The sequence below is a fragment of the Ictidomys tridecemlineatus genome, unplaced genomic scaffold (genome assembly GCF_052094955.1).
Source record: "Ictidomys tridecemlineatus isolate mIctTri1 unplaced genomic scaffold, mIctTri1.hap1 Scaffold_113, whole genome shotgun sequence".
NCBI lineage: Eukaryota > Metazoa > Chordata > Mammalia > Rodentia > Sciuridae > Ictidomys > Ictidomys tridecemlineatus.
In genome coordinates, this window is record NW_027521053.1 from 555,672 (window position 1) to 582,661 (window position 26,990).

General features: G+C 35.7%; 1 pseudogene; it reads left to right on the plus strand.

Annotated features, from left to right (window-relative positions):
• The first annotated feature begins 5,645 nt into the window (after nucleotides 1–5,645).
• Nucleotides 5,646–26,990, plus strand: part of LOC144372524 (growth factor receptor-bound protein 14-like) — a 30,851-nt pseudogene continuing 9,506 nt past the window's right edge.

A 26,990-nucleotide genomic window follows, 5' to 3' on the forward strand; every position in this document is an offset into this window, starting at 1 on the left:
CCTCCCTCTCTCTGACCAAGGCTCTCCCCAGCCAGCAGGAACAGAACAGCTTTGTTGCCCCATTTAGGCCTTTCAACAGCCTTGTCTGCCTTCCTCTCCTTGGGCCCATGGCCTTGCTAGGCTGGACTGCATTGGACAACTCCCTGGTGATTGACGTTTCTGTTCCCCCCTCAGGACTCTGTGGTCTGCTTATTGGCCTTGCCCTTGTCCTTGTAATGGACTGGTCTGAGGCCATTTCCATTTCCTTTGGTGTGTTCTCCTGTCCCATAGCAACTATGACATGATTATGTTGTTCTCCCTTATCCTTAATCCTCTCAAACTACCTAGTTATCTTTAATTTCCTGTCCATTTCTCATACCGGGAAGTTAAGTGGAGCTGAGTCAGGCCCGCAGTGATGGAGTAGCATGGGAAAGCTCAGAAATGCTCACCCTGGGTCCCTGGAGCCCAGAGAGGTAGCTTGGGCCCTGGAGCCTGTGGAGGTTGGCAGGATACACCACCCCCAGGCTGGACCCTCTCTGCTCCAAACCAGAAATCATGTGCAGACAGCAGCGCTGGGTTTCTGGGGCCTTCCTCCCACTTGGGCAGTCTAGGTTCTTTTGAACTAGTAGGATCAATAACCTCCAAAGTTTCCACCTCCCCCAGCCACCTATATCAAATAATGCACTCTCAGATACCTGTCCCAGTGTCCCTAAGTCTCATGGACCCAGCAGTGATAGCCCAGGACAAATTCTACCTAGACTGTGCTCTGTGTGTGTGTGTGTGTGTGTGTATGTACGCATGCATATATGTGCAGTCTTGCACACGTCCCCATGACCACAAACTTCCTTTGGCATAGTCTGGCATATGCTAAACACTCAGGATGTGGCATTTCCTGCCTCTCTTTGGTGACAATTGTGCCTAAGGTTCAGCAGAACTAGTCAGATCAGCACACAGTAGACATTTATTAAATGACTAGATTGACGAAGTGTGTTCTTTCTAAAAGTGTCCTCTGTGCATTTCTACATGTGCACGTGTGTGTGTGTGTGTGTGTGTGTGTGTGTGTGTGTGTGTGTGTGTGAAATGGCTGCACCTTGGGCATGGAGTGTGTGTAGAGTATATGTTACATGTGGGCAACAGTGTGCATGACATGCTGCTCTGTTTGTCCCCAGGGGGTTGGGTGCAGGCAGGAAAGCACAGTAATTCAGAATCTGGGGTGCATACTCAGAAGTCAGAATGACCCAGACGTGAGTCCCCGCTCTGCACTTTCTCATGGTATCACCTTGGTCCATCAATCTATGGAAGTCCTAGCTTCACTTCCTGTCAAAAAGGGAAACACATTTCAAATAGCAAACTCACAGTGATGTAGGGAGCTTAAATGCTCCAGTGTAGATCAAACTCCTACTATGTGAACGACACATTAACCTAGGTATAATTATACCATTAATAGACAAATGTGTATTTTGGATAAATATCTGCATTAAATAGAATTTTAAAAAATAAGGGTTTGAAATGGAGTTCAAACAAAAGTCTTAAGTTTTTCTCTCAGTAGACTTTATTTATTTTAAAAATGAATATGTGTGCTTATGCCAGAAGTTTAAGTTGGCCTACACCCTCTAAATTTGTGTCTTTCAATTCTCAGCAATTTTTTTTGCATATTTTCAGTAACATAATCTGAACAAAACAATGGCATTTCCCGATTTGTTAGTTAAATTTCTCACTTTCCCCAATTTTACCTCCTGCTCTTTCCCTCTTTTCTATTCTGGCTGAGGCTTCAGAATGCCCTAATTTTACATTTTCTTAGCCTCTTTAATGTAGAAGACAGAGCATGTAAAATAAGAGGCAAGCTTCTATTATCACAGGTGATGAGTGTTTCCTGCAAGAAAATACATGGGAATGGTGAGGAAGTGAAGGGAACCTTTGCAGTAGCCACTGCTCATTCTCCCCATTTCTGGCCTGATATGTGTAACAAGGAGCTGCAGCAGTGACTCACCATTGCTCCACCTAAAGGAGCAGTCCAGAGTGGCAGCCTATTGTCCTCTCAGAAGTGGGCATTTTTACATTGCTTTTGCCAGAAGCACCCACCATGCTTGGTCCAATCAGTTTGACTACAACAGCGTGAATGTATAGTGGGAGCATCCTTTAGAATGCCACCAGTTTTTTAGCACAGATGCAATACTTGCACATATAGTCTACCCAGGTGCAAACCTGGGCTATGCTGAGACTACAGAAAGATCCCAGCATCTTAGTGACCTGCATGTGTTAGGTAACAAAGTAAATGTAGATTTGTAGACAATCATAACTGGCTTCAAAACATATTTCCATGATCTTATTCAGATGACTTTATGGCCATCTCAAAGATTAAAACTCAGATTTGCAACCTGGAGTCAATTCTTACCTAAAATTTTTTATGATGAAAAATTGCCTGTTTCTACTGAAAAGAATTTTAATTTTCTAAGCATAGAAATTTCAAGTAAAAATCGCATACTTCATGACAGAAAATATTTCTAAAGTAAATGTTATAAATAGGTTTTGAGTACTTGTTATGAGCAAAATGCTGACAGGTTTACAGTGAGTCCAAAGTTCACTAACTTTGAAGACTTTTATTAAGCCAGCATCGCCCGGGCTAGTTCCTCCTAATACAGTCATACATGGTGAATAAATGGAGATTTTCCTTAAAAGAGCTTGTTAGCATGCCTGAGGAGAAATACACATAGACAGATAATTTTAAAAATCACGTGAAAGGGCATATTACAAAGCCTTGGGTAGTTAGGGTAGACTTTCTGGAGACAGTTCTATTGGAACTGTGGTCAAATTTATGTAGGAATTGGCCAAAGAAAATATGTTATTGGTGATTTGAACTTTAAAATATATTCCAGGTGGAGGATATCACATGTGCAATCAAGAAAGAATGGATTGCAAGTGTTTATCACAGAGTGACCAATTCCATAAGACACTAATCCCATAGAGGAGGGCTCTGCCCTCCTGACTTCATCACTCCCAAAGGTCCCACCTGCAAATACCTTCACTTTGGGATTAGAGTTTCAACATAAGAATTTGGGTTGAAACAAGCATTTAAATTTTTTCAGTATGATTTATATACCAACAATGATTAACAGTCACAGCTTCAGCCTACTGTCTTTCCAGGTTTAAGCCCAGTAGAAAAGACGGTGTCTTCTATGGTTATGGAATAGTAATTTGCATTGGCTCTGGCTCTGAGTAGGTCATTTGCCTCTGTTAAATAATGACTGCTGTCAGGGGCATCTGGATACTGATTGGTCAAACTAGGAAATACCTTCCACCTTGGAACAGAGGTTGGAGTGGAGGCCATTATGCACTTATAAATTGGCTTTAAAAATTAGAAAGAAAAAAAAAGGCTTTTAAAAAGCCTTAGTATTTATGGCATTTATTAGTTTCTTTAGTATAAATACTTCCATCATGGCTAATTTGAAGATGCCTGACTTGCATGACTTCTGAATGTTTAACAGTCAGCTCCTGTAGGCAAGTTGCAGCAGCTCCAGCACACCATCTTTGGGCTGAAGAAAGAGCTGCCAGAATCACAAGGATTGCAAGTGAGGGAGAGCATGGTACTTTAAAAGAAAATCAAAATGGTGCCATAAAGAGGAGTGGTGCCAGGTATCCAAAGCCAACAAGTAAATATGTACTATTCTATTTAAGAATTTGTACACATTCTTAGGTAATTTATTTGGATAACAGTTTTAAGGACCATATAATATTCCATTCAATGAAAGTTTACCTTTTTTTTACTGTTGAATGTTTAAGTTGGTAGAATTCTAAATAATACTTCATTGGACATGTCAATGCCCAAAGCCATTTTGTACCCTTAACACAAGTTTGTTGAGATAGTTTGCTTATGTGCAATTACTATGTTCAAGGAATAGATCTTTTAATGCTTTTAATAAATATTCTCTAATAGATGTACAAAATAGTTTTACCATTTTATATCACTCCCATCATTGTAGGAAAGTAATTATTTCATTATGTTGTCATTAAGTATAATTAAAAAATAATTGATAGGACAAAATTGAATATCATTTTGTTTAGCATTTGTTCAAATTTCTAAAAATGCAGACATTTCAATGATGTTCTTACAATAGGCATACTTCTTATATTGAATTTTCCTCTCATTTCCCAGTTGTGTGTTTATATGTGATCTTACCATACTATTGTCATAGGAATTTATCTTCTTTTACTTAATTAACACATCAAGTAGATAATACTGGAAATTCTAGTCCAAAGCACAGCTTGATAAATGTTGATGGGGTATTTTATATAAAACTCTGATTCTATATGATTGAAGATAACACTGGCTTATCTAATAGATAAATCCTCACATACAGTGAGTCAGCACAATAGAAATTTATCTCTTGCTCATGTTAGTGTTTCATAATGACTTTTCTCAGTTAAACATCTTCCTCGAAATCATTTAAGGACAAAACCTCATTCTGTCCCATGATTTTCCTTTTCCCTTGGGCAATCCACACAGCTGTTTCCATTCAGTGGGAGGGGGGATGAAAAAGGGATGAAGTTTGGGAGAATTTTATGGCATCCTGCAAGTGCAGCAGTCCTTACACACACATTCCACTGACTCAAACTCAATCAGCTGGCAACATTAATTGCAAGGGAGTAAAAAAAAAAAGGATGTGGTGAGCATCTATCCAGTATTTGCCCAAACTTCTATATCTGAAATGGAAAAATGTTTTCAAACAGTCTGATTTTGTTCCATGCTACATAAGTGTACCTGGGAATAAATCACTAACATTGCTGGGATTATGTACAAGATTTAAATATGGAATGTGAAACTTAAAGTATTGATAAGAGATATATAGATTTTTAAATAGAGCAAAGTGGTGGGGAAAATTTTTTGAATACTCATTGAATGGCTTTTAGTTTAGACAATGTAAAAAAAATGGAGTTTGTTGGACAAAGTGACCTTGACAAATAACTTTTGGTTAGGTATCATTCAATGTATAAGAAAATTAGTATAATCAGCTCAACTAGTAAACTGGCTTATTATAATGTCATTTTAATTAAATATTTTAGTGAAAAAGTTGTTTATGGATTGAAGAAAATCTTTGCAAATCACATATCTGATGAAGGTTAATATATAAAAGAAAAATCCTTACAACCTGATAGCAGAAAAAACAATGGGCGAATAGATAAAAAGAACCGTGGATGTGTGAATATACTCAGTTGTATATACACATAAAAATACACAATGGAATATTTAGTAAGCTTTAAAAAAAGGGAGATCCTGTCATTCACTACAACATGTCTAGCCTGGTGGAAATTATGTTAAGTGTAATAGCCAGACATAGAAAGAAAAATATTGCATGATTTCAGTTGCATGTGGTATCTTCTTTTATTAAGAAATTAAAATACAGAAATAGGGACAGAGTGAGGATAAGGGGAATGGGAGACATAGATCAAAGATACAAACTAACAGATATATAGGACTGACATTTCCAAAGGTCTAATGTATATAATGAGGACTAAGTTAGTCATTGTTTTTGGAATTTTTACCAAATGAGTAGATTTAAATTGTTCTTGCCATACACAAGAAATAGATAACCATGTGAGATGATGGATATGTCAATTCACTTCACTATAATAACTAATTAATTAGCTATATTTTATCTTAAAACATCATGTTGTATACCTTTAATGTATGCAATAAAATTTATTTTAAAAAAACAAACAAGAATATTTTAGCTCTCTTTTTTCTCCTTACACAGGTGATTAAAGTGTACAGTGAAGATGAAACCAGCAGGGCTTTAGAGGTACCCAGTGACATAACAGCCCGAGATGTTTGCCAGCTGTTGATCCTGAAGAATCATTTCATTGATGACCACAGTTGGACCCTTTTTGAACACCTGCCTCATATAAGGCTAGGTAAGGATATAGAATCATAATGTTGCATCATTTTTTGTGCCCTGTAGGTCATGTGACAAAGATTTTCTTCAGATATATAAAAATAAACAAAAGGAATATGATCAGATCTTTTCTTTACTTTTTATTTTTCATTGCTGGTGATTAGTCAAGAATATAGCACCAAATGGAAACAAGAATAGAAATATTATAAATTTAGCATTGTTCCTTGTTTAAATAATGACATCAGAATTTTAGAACTAAAATATAGAGTTTAAATTGTCTTCTTCTTCTTCTTCTTCTTCTTCTTCTTCTTCTTCTTCTTCTTCTTCTTCTTCTTCTTCTTCTTTTTCTTCTTCTTCTTTTTTTTGGAAGTGGGATTGCACTATGTTGCTCAGGCTGATCTTGATTTCCTGAGCTCAAGGGATTCTCCTGCCTCAACTTCAAGAGTATAGGTTCAAAGAGCCATATCAGCTCTGAGTTCAAATTGAAGGAAAGATAAATTTCATAATAATCTTTGGAAACACAATTAAACTTTTTTTGAGAAGTTGACAAAGCATAATGTTATTTGGACTATTTTTTATGTTGATGGCAGTATGGGCAATTATAAGTATCCATAGTAGTTCTCTCTGTCCACCCCATCATCCCCCCTTTCTTTTTTGTTTTACTCTTTTTGTGGTGCTGGGGATCAAACTTAGGGCCTTGCATGCTGTCTACCAATGAGCTACACCCTCAATTCCCAATGGTCATTCTCTTTTTGGGGGGGAGTGGAGGGTACTGGGGATAGAACTCAGGAGCACTTAACCACTGATCCGCATACCCGAGCCCTATTTTGTATTTTTTTAGAGACAACATCTCACTGAGTCACTTAGTCCCTTGCTTTTGATGAGGCTGACTTTTTAACTCATGATCCTCCCTCAGCCTCCCCAGCCAGTTGGATTATAGGCGTGCACCACTGTGCCCAGCTTGTCATTCTCTTAATAGTGTTGTGCACCGTAGATTTTACTTGAAAGTTATAAAGAACTCCTTTATATTTTGAAGATATAAAGATTAACCTTTTCAATTTTTTTAAAAAATTATTTGTTCTTTTAAATTGTACATGACAGTAGAGTCTATTTTGCCATATTTATACCAACATGGAGTATGTCTTATTCTGCTTCAGTTGCTAGTCTTGTGAATGTACACAATGTTGAGTTTCACTGTGTTCTATTCATATATGTACATAGGAAAGTTTCGTCAGATTTAAACCACTTGTCTTTCCTATTTCTATCCTCTTTCCCTTTCCTTCATTCCCCTTTGTCTAATCCAATGAACTTCTGTTTTTTAATTGGAAATGAGGTTTTGTATTATGAACTCTGGAGAGTTTTTAAAGCTTCTTTTAATAAGTTATAAAGAATTCATTACTCAAGGGATACAGGGTTCGACAATAGTTTTATTCCCTGTTTATTTTTAATGGCATTTATTTTATTTTATTTTATTTTTATTTTTGGTCATTCAAAACATTATGTAGTTCTTGATATATCATATTTCACACTTTGATTCAAGTGAGTTATGAACTCCCATTTTTACCCCATATACAGATTGCAGAATCACATCAGTTACTCTTCCATTGGTTTACATATTGACATACTAGTGTCTGTTGTATTCTGCTGCCTTTCCTATCCTCTGCTATACCCCCTCCCCTCCCCTCCCTTCCCCTCTTCTCTCTCTCTCTCCCCTGTACTGTAATTCATTTCTCCCCTTGTGTTATTTTTTCCTTTCCCCTCACTTCCTCTTGTATGTAATTTTGTATAACCCTGAGGGTCTCCTTCCATTTCCATGCAATTTCCCTTCTCTCTCCCTTTCCCTCCCACCTCTCATCCTTGTTTAATGTTGGTCTTCTTCTCATGCTCTTCTTCCCTAGTCTGTTCTTAGATACTCTCCTTATATCAAAGAAGATATTTGGCATTTGTTTTTTAGGGATTGGCTAGCTTCACTTAGCATAATCTGCTCTAATGCCATCCATTTCCTTCCAAATTCTATGATTTTGTCATTTTTTAATGCAGAGTAATACTCCATTGTGTATAAATGTCACATTTTTTTATCCATTCGTCTATTGAAGAGCATCTAGGTTGGTTCCACAGTCTTGCTATTGTGAATTGTGCTGCTATGAACATCGATGTAGCAGTGTCCCTGTAGCATGCTCTTTTTAGGTCTTTAGGGAATAGTCCGAGAAGGGCAATAACTGGGTCAAATGGTGGTTCCATTCCCAGGTTTCCAAGAAATCTCCATACTGCTTTCCAAATTGGATGCACCAATTTGCAGTCCCACCAACAATAAACAAGTGTACCCTTTTCCCCACATCCTCGCCACCACTTGTTGTTTTTTGACTTCATAATGGCTGCCAATCTTACTGGAGTGAGATGGTATCTTAGGGTGGTTTTTATTTGCATTTCTCTGTTAGCAATGGTGAGCATTTTTTCATGTACTTGTTGATTGATTGTATGTCCTCTTCTGAGAAGTGTCTGTTCAGGTCCTTGGCCATTTGTTGATTGGGTTATTTGTTATCTTATTGTCTAATTTTTTGAGTTCTTTGTATACTCTGGATATTAGGGCTCTATCTGAAGTGTGAGGAGTAAAAGTTTGTTCCCAGGATATAGGCTCCCTATTTACTTCTCTTATTGTTTCTTTTGCTGAGAAAAAACTTTTTAGTTTGAGTAAGTCCCATTTGTTGATTCTAGTTATTAATTCTTGTGCTATGGGTGTCCTATTGAGGAATTTGGAGCCTGACCCCACAGTATGTAGATCGTAGCCAACTTTTTCTTCTAACAAACACCGGGTCTCTGATTTGATATCAAGCTCCTTGATCCATTTTGAGTTAACTTTTGTGCATGGCGAGAGAAAGGGATTCAGTTTCATTTTGTTGCATATGGATTTCAAGTTTTCCCAACACCATTTATTGAAGATTCTATCCTTCCTCCATTGCATTCTTTTAGCCCTTTTATCAAATATAAGATGGTTGTAGTTTTTTGGATTGGTTTTTGTGTCCTCTATCCTGTACCATTGGTCCACCCACCTGTTTTGGTACCAGTACCATGCTGTTTTGTTACTATTGCTCTGTAGTATGATCATCTTGATAGATGTGGAAAAAGCATTCGACAAAGTACAGCATCCCTTTATGTTCAAAACTCTAGAAAAACTAGGGATAACAGGAACATACCTCAACATTCTAAAAGCAATCTATGCTAAGCCTCAGGCTAGCATTATTCTGAATGGAGAAAAATTGAAGGCATTCCCTCTAAAATCTGGAACAAGACAGGGATGCCCTCTCTCACCACTTCTGTTCAACATAGTTCTTGAAACACTGGCCAGAGCAATTAGACAGACGAAAGAAATTAAAGGCATAAAAATTGGAAAAGAAGAACTTAAATTATCATTATTTGCAGATGACATGATTCTATACCTAGCAGACCCAAAAGGGTCTACAAAGAAACTATTAGAGCTAATAAATGAATTCAGCAAAGTGGCAGGATATAAAATCAACACACATAAATCAAAGGCATTCCTGTATATCAGCGACAAATTCTCTGAAATGGCATTGATTTAAAAAAATGTTTATAGATAAGTAGATGAGAATGAAAGGAGTTTGTTATGCCAATTCCATTCAACTCTTTGAACTCTATATTAGTTTCCTGTGGTTGCTATAACAAATTATCACAAACTTTGTTGCTTAAAATAACAGAAAATTTTCTTTTAGACCTCTAGAGATCTGAAATCAGTAATAGTGGGTTGAAATCAAGGTGTCAGCAGGTATGTACTCTGGGGAAGATATATTCCTTGACTCTTACAGATTCTGGAGGCTGTCAGCATTCCTTGGCTCATGGCTGCCTTACACTAATCTCTGTCTGTGTGCCTCCTCCTCTTCTGTCTGCACCAAATATAATCCCTCTTTCTTATAAGGTCCCTCCTAGATAGTCCATGAAAATCTCATTTTGAAGATCTTTAATTTGATCACATCTGCAGTCTTTTTTTTTCCTCTTCTTCATAGAAGATGACATTCACAGGAATTCAGATGGAGTTATTTTGGGGGTCTATTATTCAGCCTATTGCAAATTCCTTCTAATTATACATTAAAAACTTTTAGTAATACATCATCAAAGTCATTTTAAATAACTTATCATTTACAGCTCAATTACTTCCTTCAATTTTTTTGAAGAATTGTGAAAGAATTTTATAACTAGTCATTAGAGTCATTCGCTTTCTCATCTGACTGCCAGTATACAAAATTGTCCCTTTGTTTGATAGGTTCCAGAGTTTACACCCCAGAGAAGTATTTCCAAAGAAAGGTTCTAGTCAGATGTGAGATTTGCCATTCTCTGATAAAACAGAATTTAAAAAAATAATATTGGCAGAAGTGTGCTCTTAGGAGGATTCATATTGAAGAGACCCTTGTGAAGTGGATGTACCTCACGATGCCTGCATTCCCTGAACCCTTAAAAAGTGTTGATAGACTTCGGGTTTTATGACGGCTGTCCTGGGACATGTCAGAAACCCCAGGAAAGGAAAGAGTGAAACCTGTGGAAAAGAAGTTAAAATAGTTCCACAGTCTCCATGGGGATTTGGAACCTGAGCACCTCTGCAGTTGATAGCTGATGAGTTGCAGCAGGGCCAGCTGATCGTGACAGCTGAGTGAGGATGGTTATGTACCTGCCAGGGAGCCTGCGTTCTGAAGCAGTCTGCAGTGGCCAGCTCTGCTCCCTGTATCCTAGGACAGAGAAAGCTCACTGTGTATTTTCCTCATTGTCCTTTCTGACTAATTTAACTTCTCTTTGTGATAATCAGTCTCACAAACTATGATGCTCTCAAAAGATATCTGCCATATCCCAAATTATTTAATTTACTTATACTGACAAGAATATAGCTTTTATTTAGCATCACATATAGCCATAGTATCTCATCCTCTTTTCTTTGGAGGGGAACTTTAAAATTATCCTTTTTTGTTATAATCACTACAATTTATCCCTAGCAAATAGCCTTGGAGTTCAATAACATAGATCTGCTCTGCAAATCGAGTAGCAGTTTTCACTGAGAACACTGAAAATTATTTATACTAAAGAATGAAATATACAAGTCTTTTATTGGAAAAACTTAAAATGGAACATTGCAAAATTAATTTAAGCTACATACCTAATTTAAACATATAATAATATCAATGTATTTTTCCATTACTATGTTTTCTAGAAGTTGCTGAAATAAAATCAAAGATTTGAGCATAATATCTCCTGGTTTCATTAACAATGCTTTAGACCAAACAATGAGAAGGAATTTTAGTTCTGGCATTTTCTTCTTTTTTTGCATTCATATAATATATGTAAGCAAAACAGTTGCAAACATAAATTCTACCCAAATGCTAACATATATAATATTACACAGCCTCCAGTTCTTTGTCTAACAGTGTAATAGGAAAATAACCATTATGGAGGTGCTGCGGTTTTCCTGAACAACAAATATAAACAAATATGACTTTGAAATGTTTTTGTTGTTGTTATGTTTGTGCTTTTGACAAACCTATAAATACTCTTACAATATATATTTAATCAAGTAATGGAATTAAGAAACTTTTTTTGCATCTTCATATTAAAATGAATAAAAAGAAGTAGAATGAGGTTATTTTTTCTTCCTTAAATATGATATGCAGTGACAGATATCCTTTGTCAATAGAATGTCTCCTGATACCTCCCTATAAGTCTTTAATGAGTGCCCTTGATATAAAAAACCAAAGGACAAACTCTTTGCCAAAAGTTTTTTGACTAGCTAGTTAGCTCTGCATGTTATTCTGGAGACATCCTTGACCTCTTTTGGACCAGAGTGATAAGTTTTCCATTGATAAAATTTATGACGCTGGAGACCAAACTCAAGGCCTTGTGCAAAACAGAGAAGTACTCTACCTCTGGCTACATCCTCAACCCTAAAAAATATTTTCAAATACAAAAATAAATCAGTTCACTATAAATAACTGAGAAATAAACAATAATTAAACATAATTATCCATAATTTCACAACACTGAAATAACTTCTGTTAGCATTAAAAATGTCTTTAAATAGTTTTCCTATTTTAACAAACTCTCTTTTTGTTCTCACTTTCGTAGACTGCTTTCTTTTTTGTGTATGTGTGCATAAAAAAAACCTTGAGTGTTCTCCCCCCCACCCCATTTTACTTTATAGATTCCACATAATGTAGGAACATAGGAACTTCCCCAGCTTCCCTTGGCTGTCCTCCATAAACAGGTTAGCAAATATTTACAGACAGGTTTATACTGACTTTTGTATAATTTTGTAGATCCTGGAGACAGTATGTCATAGGGAAAGAAAGATAAGAACATTAATATTTGTTATCTGTTAGGTGTCAGTAAACTCCAGGGAAGATAGATTGGGTAAAGAACATCAAGTGGAGGTGAGTGGGAGAGACGTGCTTTAAATAGAGGCATGAGAAGACCTCCCTGAGAAGGTGGTGCTTGAGTGCAGACCTGAAGCACACATCAAGCAGGCCAGAGGGAGATTGTTGTGGATCTAGGATACGGGAAATGGAAAGGGCCCAAAGTGGCAATGTGCTTGTATGCAGGAAGCAGCCCAGAGACCAGTGTGCCTTGAGTAGTGTCACTAAAGTGGAATGTTATGGCCACCAGAGGACCAGATCCTATAGGATCTCATAGGCATGGAGTGGCCTGGATTTTATCCTGAGAGAGAAAGCAATTAGGGGTGTGTGAGCCCAGAGAGCAATATGATCTGATTTAATTTAATATATACTTCTGAGCTGGAAATGTAGCTTAGTGACAGAACACTTGCCTAGCATGTGTGAGATTCTGGGCTGGATCCACAAAAGAGGCCAGAATTAAAGTTTTGACCCTTGGTGGATAAGCAACTTATCTTTGCTTTTACAGCAAACTGCCTATGGCTAATGGAAATTATCCCTGCCTCTCTTTATTATTTGTGCTAGTTGTGCATGACCCATTCTGCTCCATTTACATGTATTCTGCATATTTATGAAATTTAGTGATTTTGAGAGATCTTGAGACCTTATAAGGAAGAACATTTAGATTTTCAGAATAGAAGAGAGTTGAGAGTTTTTCTCTCACTCCAGTTGGTCAAAGCTCATGTTCCTAGGATTATGTGGTGGGTTTGTTTCTGTATCATTCTACATCTCTGAACTCAGGCATACTGTAATTTAAATCTTGAATTCCAAGAACATTTTCATATAGCCTTTATTTCCAAGGTGGTACTGAAGTTCCTAAGATCAAACTGAGCCAATCTGGTTCACTTAAAAAAAGGCTAATAACTTATTTTATCTGAACAACCCAAGAAATCATGTTGAAAGCGCCTGCTCTTGAATTTGTATAACTTAGTAGAAATATTATGTTTGGAACTTTGAATGTAATAGCGACCTGTCATATCTTCTGGTCATAATTATTAATATATGCTTCTGAGAATTTTTTTTTTGGTGCTAGTGCTCAGAACCCAGAGCCTCATGTATGCTAAACTCACACTGTGCCATTGAGTATCCCCCATTCTGATCTTTAGAATTTTAATAGGCAGAATAAATCATTGAAATCAACTAAATACCCTGATTTTGTTCTCTGAATTGCCTAATTTGAGTGTATGTTATACTGTGACTCTAGATGTACACAGTATTTTATAGACATTGAATTTGTTGGCTTCTCACTATTTGTTTATGACAAATATTCCACATCCACAGTTCTCTCCAGTCAAAAATAGCCATCAAATTTTTAATGTCACTGTATCAGCAAATATTTTGCCTTCTTTTATATTGTAATATACCAGATTTTGTAACTGGTGTGCTTTGCTCAATAACCACTGGACGTCACTATAGCTCCTCAGATGGAGTACTCTTTTTTTTTTTCTTATATAATCACTGTAAGAGGAACTTGGTGGGGGAGTCGACTTCAGCTTCAAGTCCTATGAAACTTAATGGGATCCATGTTTGTCTTGCTCCCATTTTGATTCCTAATTGAAGCCATGGTACGAAGCAGTGGCAATTAGTACATACCTCCAGCACATACCTGTAGACTCTTTGGGAAAAGGAATTAATTGCATTTTAGTATTATTGCTAGAACAGCTGAGATTTCCATTGTGGATATCATTGTGGAGTGGCTTTAATAAGCAAAATGAATGACTGGAGGCTTTTAATGAAACTGTTTTTATGTGTGCAGCCATGTCCACATGATCTGTTTAAGACAAAAGCAATGTACAGTGCAGGGAGGGGACAGTTCACTGCTGCCTGCTTTCAAGTTGATTCTTCACATTTTTTTTCTTCTTAACAAAATAGGCAGTGTTTTCTGGGGCTGATAGGTTACTGTGCTTTCTGTGTTGTGTATAACTTACCAACTCTCAGATTTGTGATCACCGTTATCACCAGCAAAAAAACGTCCTGAAGCCTTTGGGACATGTGGCATATGGCTCCTGTATAGTGAACTATGTGCCCTTATCTTTCAGCTTTTAAAAGACCATGGTGTCCTGGTAGCACATGTAAGGCTGGAAATGAAAAAAATTCTTAAGAAACAAGAATTTGAAGTGCTCTGCCTGCATGCACCTCCTGATTCAGCCAATTTTCCTTCTACGTGTTCTCATAGCTTCTGCTGCTTGAGTTCAGATCCCACCAGTTCTCTCCTCAGGATTCTTTTCCTGGTTCTCATGCTTCTAGTAGTATCAAGGTTATCTCTCTGAATGCAGATCTGATTCTCATGCCATATGGAACCAAGTTCCTCTGTGGGCCTTATAGTACCTTGTGACCTGCCTGCCCCTTGTAACTGCAGCCCATGTCACATCTAGCCTCACTGTTTGTAGTTCAAGAACTGCCTACAAATTTCTGATGCATTGCAGTTTCTTCTCAGTGTCCTTGCTCCTGCTGTTGTGATTCCCAGGAATCCCTTTTCTGCCCAAGTTTATCTGACTTACTGCTATGCATTTTCCATGGCTTAGTTATTTTAGCTAGCCCTTTCTTTAAAATACCTATGAAAACAAAGTAAAAATGAAACCTTCAGCTGTTCGGGGTGAGTGACAGCTAACATAGCACGACAGTCTGAGGAGGTTAAAAAAAAAAAAAAGCAGTTGGGAGCCTCTTACACTCAACCTATCATAGTCAACTTTTCCATCTGAGAGCAAGTAGGGAGACACATCTACCTCATTCACAGATGTGTCTCCCCCTAGATGCACACTACAGATGCTCTGAAGCTATTTTTTGAGATGATCAGCACATTTGCTGGAACCACTTTTTCTCATACATCACTTGGGAAATTGCAAATCCTGAAAAGCAGAAAGAGGTATAGGAGGCATTAGGAGTATTGGCAATATTTTGTGTCCTGGGAGGTGCTGCTCCCACAAGTACATGCTGTCTGCAGGAGTGGGAAACAAGTACTTTGGATAGGAATTAGACATTAGGCTATTCAAAGCAAATTATTTACAATATCAATTAACCAGGAAAGTGAAGCTTAATGGTATATATAACAGAAGAATGTTATAAATTATTGTATATTCATGAGCTACAACATTTTTTATCATATAGCTTTTGGTTATTTTTTTGAAGTTATTATTTAAACACTGATGTGGGAAAATATACAATTTGTAATGATGATTAAATAAAAATATCATATAAAGTGTATAACGTTTTCTAAATTTTATGAAAAATGTACACACATACCCTCTTGTAGAACCAGAGAAAAAGACAAGAGGCGGTTATTCCTGATTGATATATTTAAACATGAATTGTGACTACCACTTTTCTTTTCTCTAATAAAAATGTATCCTTTTAGTAATAAAAAATAAGAAAAATAAAAAACAGAGACAATTTTAAAATAAAGAAATTTAAAAAGACTTAGCTAAGTTATCTTCCTGAAGCCCCAAATTGGGCCAAATTCTATACCATTTCCTACAATGATCTTAATAATAATCATATTATTAAAATTAGATAGTAATTCCATGGGAACAAGGACTCTGCATTACATACATCTTTGAAATTCATGGTCAAAACAAATAAGTTTGTTTTGAACTAAGTTGTATTAAACTGTAAAATATTTATATCAAATAATTTAAAGAGTCAGGTGCAGTGGCACACACCTGTAATCCCAGAGGCTCAGGAGACTAAGAAAGAGAATCACAAATTCAAAGCCAGTCTCAGCAAAGCAACTCAGTGAGACCATGTCCCTAAATAAAATAGAAGATAGGACTGGGGATGTGACTCTGTGGTTGAGTGCCCCTGAGTTAAATCCCTGGTATCAATAATAATAATAGTAATTATTGTTATTATTTAAAGAATAGATTGCAAAAATACAGAAATGGAAGAGGCTTAGAAAGGAGGCCAAAGAAACCACATAGCATGCCCTGCTGGAAATTTACTCTGAATCCTTTAAGGATGCACTGGATAGCTTGGAATATATGCAAGCTCTTTATAGAGCTTCTGATATTTACCCAGTCATCTTCAGATAACATATATGCAAACATTTTGTGGAGAATAAGGCTTTCTATGAATATAAGTGGTGACTTTGGGGTCTGAGTTAACACAAAGTGCATTTCAATTCACTGGAGAACCAACTACAGGGCTTTTATAGTCATCAAGCCAAAGTGTCACAATTTTCCTATTATCACACTTGGGGAGATGAATCTGGCAGTGGCAATTTTCTGGGAGATCCAGGTGGTATTAAGTAGTATTCTTAGGTTAAAGAACCTTTTAGAAATTGAGCCCTGTTTTATTCTTTGCTTCTTCAGTTTTTGTTTTGCTTCGTCAGAGGCTGTTCATTTTTATCTGAAAATAAGATTGACAAAAACGTTTGTAGTTTCTACCCAGTGCAGAGAAGTACAAGGACCATTTGTCTCCTGGAGTTTCCAAAAGTTACAAAAGAATTGTTTTCTGGGAAAATTAGAGGCAAAAGACACTTTTTTTCTTCTCTTATCAAGTGATGAGAAGACTAGGGACTCAGGTTTCTATTTGAGCCCCATGCTGTACTTTCAGTAGATTCAGCAAACCAATCCAGGAAGAAGGTCACAAGTGAGCACTTTCCATTCTTGGAGGATGGAAGTTTTTTTTAAAAGACTTTAAAGTTAAATCAACAGTTTTAGAAAAACTTTTCTTTATCCTTCTTTATCTTCTTTTCTATTTTAGAAATAAAGCTCCTGAAAATTAAACAGAATTACACATAATTATTATTATTTGGTACAGTTTTTTTTCAATTGCCATTAGACCTCACTGATATATTTGAAACAAAACTAAAATTTAAAAACAGTATGAAGCTTTTGTTTTTGTTTTAAAGAAGCTGTTTGAAGCTTTTCTTTCCTTTTCTGCCACTATAGTTGATATTTTTACGTATTTTAAGAAGACTTTCTTCCTATTTTTCTGTCTACATATATGTAATATTTGATAATTATAATTCACTTTACAATGTCTGGAAAATAATTTCAGAAAAATGTTTAAAAATAGAATTAATTAATTATTGATCAGGTAGTTGGGGGTAGGAAATATGAGGTTAGGATTTAAATGATTAAAAATGTGGCTTTAAAGTTTTAATAATGTTTTCATATGGTATTTTAAGTGAACTTCATGAAGTTTTCAAAAAATAAAGTATTTAAAACAATTATGTTGAATTTGTGTGAAACTTACCTTTTCTCAAATGCTAATAACTCCATGTTTGAGTTCATCTTGGTTTTGAAATTTGCAGTAAAGAGCCTCTGGTTGTAGGATTAATTTGTTTCTTTTTGGTATTTAGAAAAATACATTGTAATTTTCTTAGTAGGATTACTTGATAGGTTAAAATTTGTTTGCATTTATGATTATACTAAAGGATGGTCAAGAGAAAGCTTATTGATTAGAAGCTGGCTGGTCCAGCACTTTCCTTAGTTCTTGGTAATGATATTTTATAGCCAGGCTTAGGCAAGATAAAGCTGGTGACTAGCGACTTTTCACTTTCCCTTTAAGTGTTTTCCTTTTCTAGTAAAGCAATCCACCTCATCATCTTGTACATTCCTATTGAACTTTCTGCCTATAAAGGCCTGTGTTTAGATAACTGTCTTTGTTAAATAACAAATACTATTTTTAATGTAGAATGTGATTTACTGATAATCAATTATGCCACCTGGATTTATTGGGTTATTATACTCTTAAGACTTAATGTCATGAGATTGCTTGGGGGACAATATGTGACAATGCATCCAAATTGAGATAATAATGTATACATTTAAAAAGAATATTTAATGTAATGTGACTTTAAAAGCCAGATTCTGTAGCAGGAAAATTTTATTTTCAATACCAGGCTGATATATGAGGCAAAAGTCCTAATTGCGTTCAACCCTCTGTTGAACAATTCCTCTATCTGTTATCTGAATTTTCAGTAGGACGGTACCAGAAATTTTCTTTGAAGGAATGGAAAGTACATCTTTTACTTTTTTACATGTATTCTAGTTTATGACATTTTTGAAGACATTTTTTTCTTCTTAATATTATGAGAATATTTTCTTGATGCTAGTAATGGCATTAAACATTCAATGAAGTTTTCTTAAAGATTTTATTCCTTATTTTTCCTTTCTAGACTAGAATTCTGACCTTTATTTCCATGTGGTCAACAGCAACAACAAAAAAAAACCCTGGTTATTAGATTTCACTTTTTGGTGTCCATGGGCATTTTACTATTATTATTATTATTATTATTAGTAGTAGTAGTAGTAGTAGTAGTAGTAGTAGTAGTAGTAGTAGTAGTAGTATTTTAGTTACACATCTGTTATAGCTGTTCACACATCTGTTATAGCTTGATTTTTGAATCCTTTTTGTATTTACTTTTTTATCTTTTTTTAAACTAGAGGATTATAGTTCTACATGGTAGTTGGAGACATTTTGACAAGTTGCATGGTGCATGAAATTTGACTTCAATCCCTGCTCCCTTTCCTTACACTCCTCTCTTCACTCCCCTTTTGCTCTTTCCTCTATTACACTTACCTTCATTTTGCACATTTATTTATTTATTTATATTTGATTGGTGTTTTTAAAAAGGTGAAATTCCCTGTGGTATAGTCATATGTGGATATAATATGAATTTATTAAATTCATTTCATCCTTCTCCCCTTTCTCATTCCTCCTCCCTCCCTCTCAATGTTATTCTTGTACTCCACTGATCCTCCTTATTTTTTCCCTTATTTTGCTACAGCTTCAATATATGAGAGAAAACATTCAACACTGATTTTCTGAGTTTGGCATTTTTCACTTAGCATGATTTTTTTTTCATTTCTGTCCATTTACTGGGAAACCTCATGATTTTATTTTTCTTTATAGCTGAGTAAAACCCCATTGTATATATTTACCACATTTTCTTGATCCATTTGTCTATCAATGGACACCGAGGTGAATCTAGAATTTGGCTATTGTGAATAAATATAGACGTATGCTGCTTTTAGGTTTTTTTTTTTTTTTTGATAATTCTCAAGGAGGGGAATATTTGGGTCATGTAGGAGTTCCACTCCTAATATTTTGAGGTTACTGTATACTGCTTTCCAGAGTGATTATACTAATATGCATCACAATTTACAATGTATGAGTGTACATTCTCCACATTCTTGCCAGCATTTATTATTGTTTCTGTTCATGAAAATTGTCATGCTGACTGGAGGGAGATGAAAGTGTAGTTGTATTTACCTTTTAATGCAGTCCAAATTGAAAGGATTTATAATTACTTTCATGGAAGATGAAGATTGATGTAATTTGAAATGTTGCCCATTATTTTTACCTTACAATTTAAATATGTTTGTTTATTTTTAATTAATTAGCAAATATTTTTTGAATTTGTTTCAAAATAAAAAAATTGAGGTAATGGAAACATGAAAACTGCAGCTGATACAGAAAGAATGCCTGTGATATAAATAGACACAGTGTAGGTGGCAGAGAATGTCTCTTGGTTGGGAAACTCTAGGCGGGTAGCAGTAATTCTGTGCAGGGGAGAGAGCATCATGTGGGATCAGATATGTTGCTACTTTTCAACCTTGAGGAAAATTGGCTATTCTAAACCTCAGTTATTATCAGTAAAATGGAAATACAGCTTGCTCATTAGATTATTGTATTAATTTCCTAAGAGTGCTATAACTAATTACCACAAACTTGGTGACATAAACAATAGGGATGTTTAGTTTCACAAATCTGGAGGGTTATTTCCTGCTGGGAATTCTAAGGGGAATCTGTTCCTTGCTCCATCCAGACTCTGGTGGCTGTTTGCATTCTTTGGCTTGTGGTCACACCTCTTGAATGTCTGCTTCTGTGATCCCATTGCATTTTCTTTTTTGTCTGTATTTATTCTCCTCTGCCCGTACCTTAAAAGGATGCTTCTGGTTCAATTTAGGGCCCACTTGATTGATCTAGAATATTCTCCCTAATTCAAAGCCCTGAATAACATCTGCAAAAGCTTTGCCATGTAGGGTAACAATTACAGGTTCCATGAATTAGGATGTGATATCTTTAGGGCCACTATTCATCTACTTAAAGGTGTTAGAAGAATCAAATATAGCAGTAAAACAGCTCTCAGAGTGAGACATGCCAAAATGCAACTTTTATTTCACAAAATGGAACTAATTTTGCACTCTGATTCTTCTGCCCTTGCAGACAATTTAGTTTTCTATTGTTTGCTTACTCTCTAGACTTGTTGGGATAAATAATAAATATCAGTGAGTTGTATACAGGTCTAAAATGTTCTGAGCTGAACATTGAGACCCACCTTCACATTTATGACATTGTGGTGGGGCATGTAAGTCCCGAAGGAGGTACTTGTCTGATTGTTATCCAATTCTTTTTTGTTCTGGAAACTCTTGCTCCTTCCAAGATTACTTCCTGAAGCATAAAGACCCTTATATTCATGGCCTTTTCTTCGTTCTCTGTGTTCCTCCTCTCTTGGGCATTTGAGATGTCCATACTTTTTGATTAGACTTAACATTGACTCAGCAATTGCTTCTCGCTGTGCTAGATGCAGGGCTTCTTGAGGAGAGTTGTTTTGTTTTGTTCTGTGCTGGTGTACATTGAACCCACCAGGCTTCACATGTGCTAGGTAAACCCTCTACCACTGAGCTACATCCCCAACCCTTTGAGAATATATTCTTTAGACTATGGTTTGAGCCACATCACATGTTTAAATCTATTGGACTTTTAACAACAAAAAATCATTCTAGTGCTGGAAAGGGGCAGGATATAGAGTCACTTGAGACCAGCACCATACAGGTCCTGTCTCTCTCTATTTTTTTCTTTCACTCCATCCCCTGTCAATTCCTTTATCCTAGTTTCTTTCCCAGGAAGCAGAGGGTGCATCTCTGTAAGAGAAAACAGAGGACTGGAATTGCTCTGATTCTCCCTAAGCAGTTGCATTTGCCAAATATCAATAAAGTCTACTTTGAAGCTCAAAAACCAATAAAATTCCTTTTTGTCATTTTTTTCTTTCTTTAAAGTGTATGTTGAAGACAGAACATAGCTATTACCTTGGTGGGAGAGAAATGGATGCAAAGAAACAGGTTTGCAAAGCAAACAAGCCAGCATGTTGATTCCTTCCTGAACATTCTCTCAGTGTAGTTGCAAGGATCATAGATACAGTTTCCAGCACTTACAGAACTTACTAGTGCATACCTGTTTCATAAACTTTAAAATCCCAGCAGGGTTTGCATAAGAAATAGAGTCAAGTGGGGATTGGAAGATTGTTAAGGATGCAACTTCCCATTTGATATCTCCTTAATACAGCCCTTCAGAGTGCTTATACCCAGAACCTGGTGTCTTCTTTAAGTACACATTTTTCACTCCTATTTTATTTTCCAGCAAATTCTGTTGGCTCCATCTTCAAAATCCAGAGTCTGCCTATTTTTTTGTTGTTGTTATTTGTTTGATTTTTACAAAATTGACTGTTGTTATGTTCATCTAAGCCACACCCTCACTCTGGGTTCATTGAAGTAGCCTATGAAATAGACTTTAGTTTTCAACCCTTACAACTTTTAAATTCACTTCTTCACTCAGTAGCGAGTATAATCCAGTTAAAACATGTCAGCTCAGGTTTTCCCTGAGTTCAGCATGATTTTCACATAATTCAGAGGAAAAGCTGAGTCCTTACTAAGGTCTGCAGGGCCCTATACAGCCTCCCATCTCATCTCCATTATTTCTCTGGCCTCTCTTCCTGGTAATGTCTCATGTGCTTATTCAGCATTAACCTCCTTGTCAAGCTCCAGAAATACCAGCCTTGGTTTCATCTCAGTGGCTTTGTTCTTCTTCCTCTAAGTATCCCCTGGGCTCATGCTCTCTTCTCCTTGGGTCTTGTTTAAAGACCCCCTTCTCAATAAGCCCTTCTGTTGTGAGTATTGGGAATGGATTCCTTTCACCATTTTCTAGTTAGCACTAGTACTTTCTTTCTTCCATGCTCCATTTTTTTGGTAGGGTTTATTGCCACCTTTTAAGATTTACCTTTTATTTATCATCAGTATCTTCCCCAAAGCCTCATGAAGGCAGTTATTTCTTACTGATTTATCCACTAAAATACTCTCAGCTCTAAGAGGAGTTCCAGATAAATTGCAGGCCTTTAGTAAATCTTTGTTCATTGAATGGATGAATAACTTACAGTTGCCAAACTACGTTGGTTTATCTTGTAACAAGTAGAAGTAGACAAATTTTTTAAGCAGGATTCACATTCAAACAACTATCTGGAGAGACAGGAAGTTGCTGTGATAACAGTGTTCAGGTTGGATTGGAAGAAATTTGGAGATAAGAGGCTTTACAAGAAAAAAATGATGGTCCAACAATAGTAGTGATGGAAAAGCTTGTGTGTGTGTGTGTGTGTGTGTGTGTGTGTGTGTGTTTGTGTGTGTAGGAGTTGTTGGTTATGAGTGACACTTGGAGTAAGAACACCTGATAGCTTGCAATATCAGGAGTAAAGGATTATTGGAGAGGAGGTTGAGAAAAATGAAAGTGTGACTTAATTCTACATTTCTTTGAGAGAATGTGGTAAAAATAACACTTATCATAGTGGAGAAAAATCTAAAATATAAAAAGAAAGATGAATTTATTTTGCTTTAAGGTGTTTTTAAAAATTATGGAATGTTTATCACATAAAATTTACCATTTTAACTATTTTTAAATGTGCAGTTCAGCACCATTAAATTCATTTGTGTTGTCATGCAATGATCACCACTATTATCTTTAGAACATTTTATCTTCCCATAATGAAACTCTATACCAAGTCAACAATAACTCCTTGGCCCCCTCACCCCCAGTTCCTGGCAACTTCCATTTTACTTTCTGTCCCTGTGACTTTGGCTGTTCTAGGCGTCTTGTATAAATGATAGCATTACAGTATTTGACCATTTCTGATTGTAGTTTTTCACTTATCATAGTAACTTTGAGGTTCATTCATGGTGTAGCATATGTCAGAACTTCACCCCTTTTTTTAAAGTGACTATTCCATTGTGTTTATGCATTTATCCCTTGATGAACATTGGGTTGCTTTAGCCTTTTGGCTCTTATAGATTGTGTTTCTGTGAACATTGTTGTATGAATATCTTTAAATCTCTGCTTTTACTTCTTTGGGGTACTCACCCAGGACTGGAATTGCTGTATCCTATGGTAATTCCATGTTTACTATTTTGAAGAACCACTATACTGACTTTCATTTCAGGTGAATTGTGCTTGAGTTAGTGGAGAGTGTCAGAAGGTAGGACTGGACCTTAGATGAAGGTACTTCTAGGCAGAGATTCCAGTTGAAGGAGCCTCCCGGATGTGATGAAAAAGGGGAGGTGGTGAATTAGTTTGAGGAAGGACAAAGGAAGGTATTGAGTGAAGGACTAAGTCAAGTCATAGGAAAGAGAAGCAGTGAAGGGAGCCAGTCAATGAGACAGAAAAGGAGCAATCAGTGTTAAGAACAGAACCAAGAATGTTGATATACACTTAACTCAAACTCATCCATATTCATTGAGTACTCTGTCAAGAATTTCTTTTCAGATGAATAAGCTTCTATTTAAGGATGGCATTACTTTCAAGGGTTTAGGTCCAGTAGGTCACAGATCACTACTGAGTGTTGAATTTCTGAGGCATAGATACTTTTCAAAAAGGTCCTAGAAATACTAAAAAAGCAGAGAATCTCTTATTCTTTTGTTGGCTGTTCTCCGTTTCCTCTTTTGCATTAATAATTTTACAGTTACATTTTTCCCCCAATGTTTTATGGAATTATGACACACATAAAGAAAAGTGAGCAAGCCAACGTGGATAACTCTGTGACTTCTCAGAGAGTGCCATGTAGCTAGGTAATCAACACCCAGATCAAGAAATACAGCACTGACCTTACCCCAGTGGTTCCCTGCATGCCTCATTTATCCTGTATTGGCATTGTTCACATTTCTGGCACCATAGAATAATTTTTCCTGTTTTGAATCTATGTAAGTGGAATCATGCAGCATATACTATTTGGGCCTGACTTCTTTCACTTAATGTTTCTAAAATTAATCCACGTTTCTGGGAATGCTTTTATACAACTTATTTATTTTCACGTCATATTCATATGCAAATAACTAGACTTTCAGGTAACTTCCAGTTTGAGGCTATTATAAATAATAATATATGAACACCATTACAATTTCTTATTGAAATAGGAATTTGGTATTATGTTTTACCTATTTAAGTTGCCATTGCTTCAATAATTCAAGTGTCTTTTCTACCCAGTGCTTTCCCCCCTTACCTAATTATCTTTATTGTTAATACAAGATATGTTTTCCTTAATATTAGTTTTGAAAGTACAAAGTACCATAAGGAATTGAGGTTCTTTAAAAAATCTGTATTTACTTTCATTAACATTTTATTTTTAAAGCATCTATTTTAATTTTTTTCTCATCTATCCAGATTATGCCTCTTAAATGTGTGTTGAATCTGTCAAAATTCTTCATCCCTTAATGAGGTGAATTGTTCAACCCTGAAACAAATATTTTAATTTTGGCACCATGATGAGTTGGAGGAAGAATAGCTCTTGTATCTTAATGCAGTTTGTTATTAAATTTATATCATAATTTGCATAGCAATAAAAGGAAATTGAGAATTAGCAAAATGTACATTGTGATATGAAATTTTTCTTTTCAGATGACTGCTTTGGTATAAAAATTGAATTACTAATTCAAAATTGATGAGGAATTTTTATCAATCTGGATATTTAGGAATTGAGTTGAAATTTTCTATGCATATGAGACATGTATACAAAATCTATTCTAAATGTTTGTATAGTTATTTGTGTGTGTGTCTGTTTATCTGTTAACATATTCACTGAAGCATTCTTCACAGAAAGAACACTAGAAGACCATGAGTGGGTGACTGAAGTTCTGTCTAACTGGGGAATGGAAGAAGAAAATAAGCTGTACTTTAGGAAAAAATTATGAATTCTTTAAAAAGCCAATGGAAAGTGAAATCTCCATTAACAGTCAGTGAAAATCAAATGAATCAGTTAAATTTTACATGAAGAATATGGTCACTATCAATAAAATACAGTTCCATTTAGTGATTCTGGCCCTTTAAAATTATACTCACATTTCTTATTCTAAAAATGATTAGTCACCATGATACAAGAATTTCAGACACATATAAAACATTTCTTTAGCCTTACTTGCAGAATCTCAATTGAGATGCATTTAGTCATTTAACTTAAAAAATATAGGTAAACCTACTTTGGAGGCATTATTGCTTTTTCCTTGCCTTAGAGGAAAACTAGACAAAGCAACTGTACATTTGACTTTGAGATAAATTATTATATGTCCTCAAATGTATTCCAAAATGTAGTTTTAAGTTCTTTTCACAATATTTAGGAAACTTAAGTAAGAAATTTTCTAAAACAAAAATAGATTGGTAATTATTGGGAATGTATAGCTTAGCCAGAAATTTAAGTTTGACATAAATCTTGATGCTTCAAATTATTTTGTTTTTAGTGAAATAATTTTTGACCTAAATAGAAATGAGATAAAGAGTAGCATATTATATAGCAAATACTACTTTCATTGTAATTCTCTTTAAAAGAAAATAAATGTATGTCACATTCTAATGAAGACTAGGGATCTAGAGAAGTCAGAATAGCCTCTAGGCTCATTAGTTTAAATTGTTTTTGTCTCTGCAGCAGTAGCATATTTTTACACGAAGTTTTGGATAATTGGATTGAAATGATCCTTTATGAAAAATATATGATACACACCATAATAGAATATTTTCAAACCCTGAAAGATCTCTTACATTCTCTTTTATTTTAACCTATTAATAGAAACATAATGGGATGATCTTTGACAAAGAAAATAAGAGTTCTAACAAAAATTAAATAGATTTGAAGGAAAAGTGTTTTCTTGTTGCAAATCTTTATTAAAAGCTAGAATTTAAAAGTTGTATTTAAAGAAATATGGTTTGATGCTCATTTCTGTTTTATTATTATTATTATTATTATTATTTGTAATTTAAATAAGATGAGACATTCACTTTGTATAGTTGGAGCCAATGGTTCAACTGGGTGATCTGACAATATCTGGATACAGTTTTGGTTGTAGGACTGGGGGTGGGGTGGGGGTCAGCAGGAGCAGTGCCAAAGTGGGCAAAGTTTGAATTCTGCTGAACATCCTCTAAGGCTCAGGACAGCCCCACAACACAGGATTATTAGATAAAATGTTAATAGAACTGCTGTTGAAAAACCCTGTCCTAGAGGAAATATAGTAGAATATATTTTTTCAAACTTGTCTGTTCATAAAATTTACCTAAAGGAGTCCCAGTACTTATTAAAAACACAGACTCCAAGACCTGGCCAGACCTATGGAATCAGAAACTCCAGGAATGACGTCTGGGAATTTCTATTTTAAACAACTGCTGTGGGTGAATTTTATGATTAAACAAGTTTGTAAAAACAGTAGGTGGAAAGAATTGGACTTTTAGTTCCCACACTGAGTCCTGGTTTCCCTATGTTCTTGACTGTGAACCTGGGTACAGCTTTTGCCCTTGACTTTTGTGAGCCTTGATTTTGTAAAATGGGTCAGTAGTCTTTTCGTACCTGGTAGAGTAGTTGGAGGGTTTTGGGATAAGATGTGGGAACAAGCTCATTGTCAACTTGAGGGCAGTGTCCTATGAC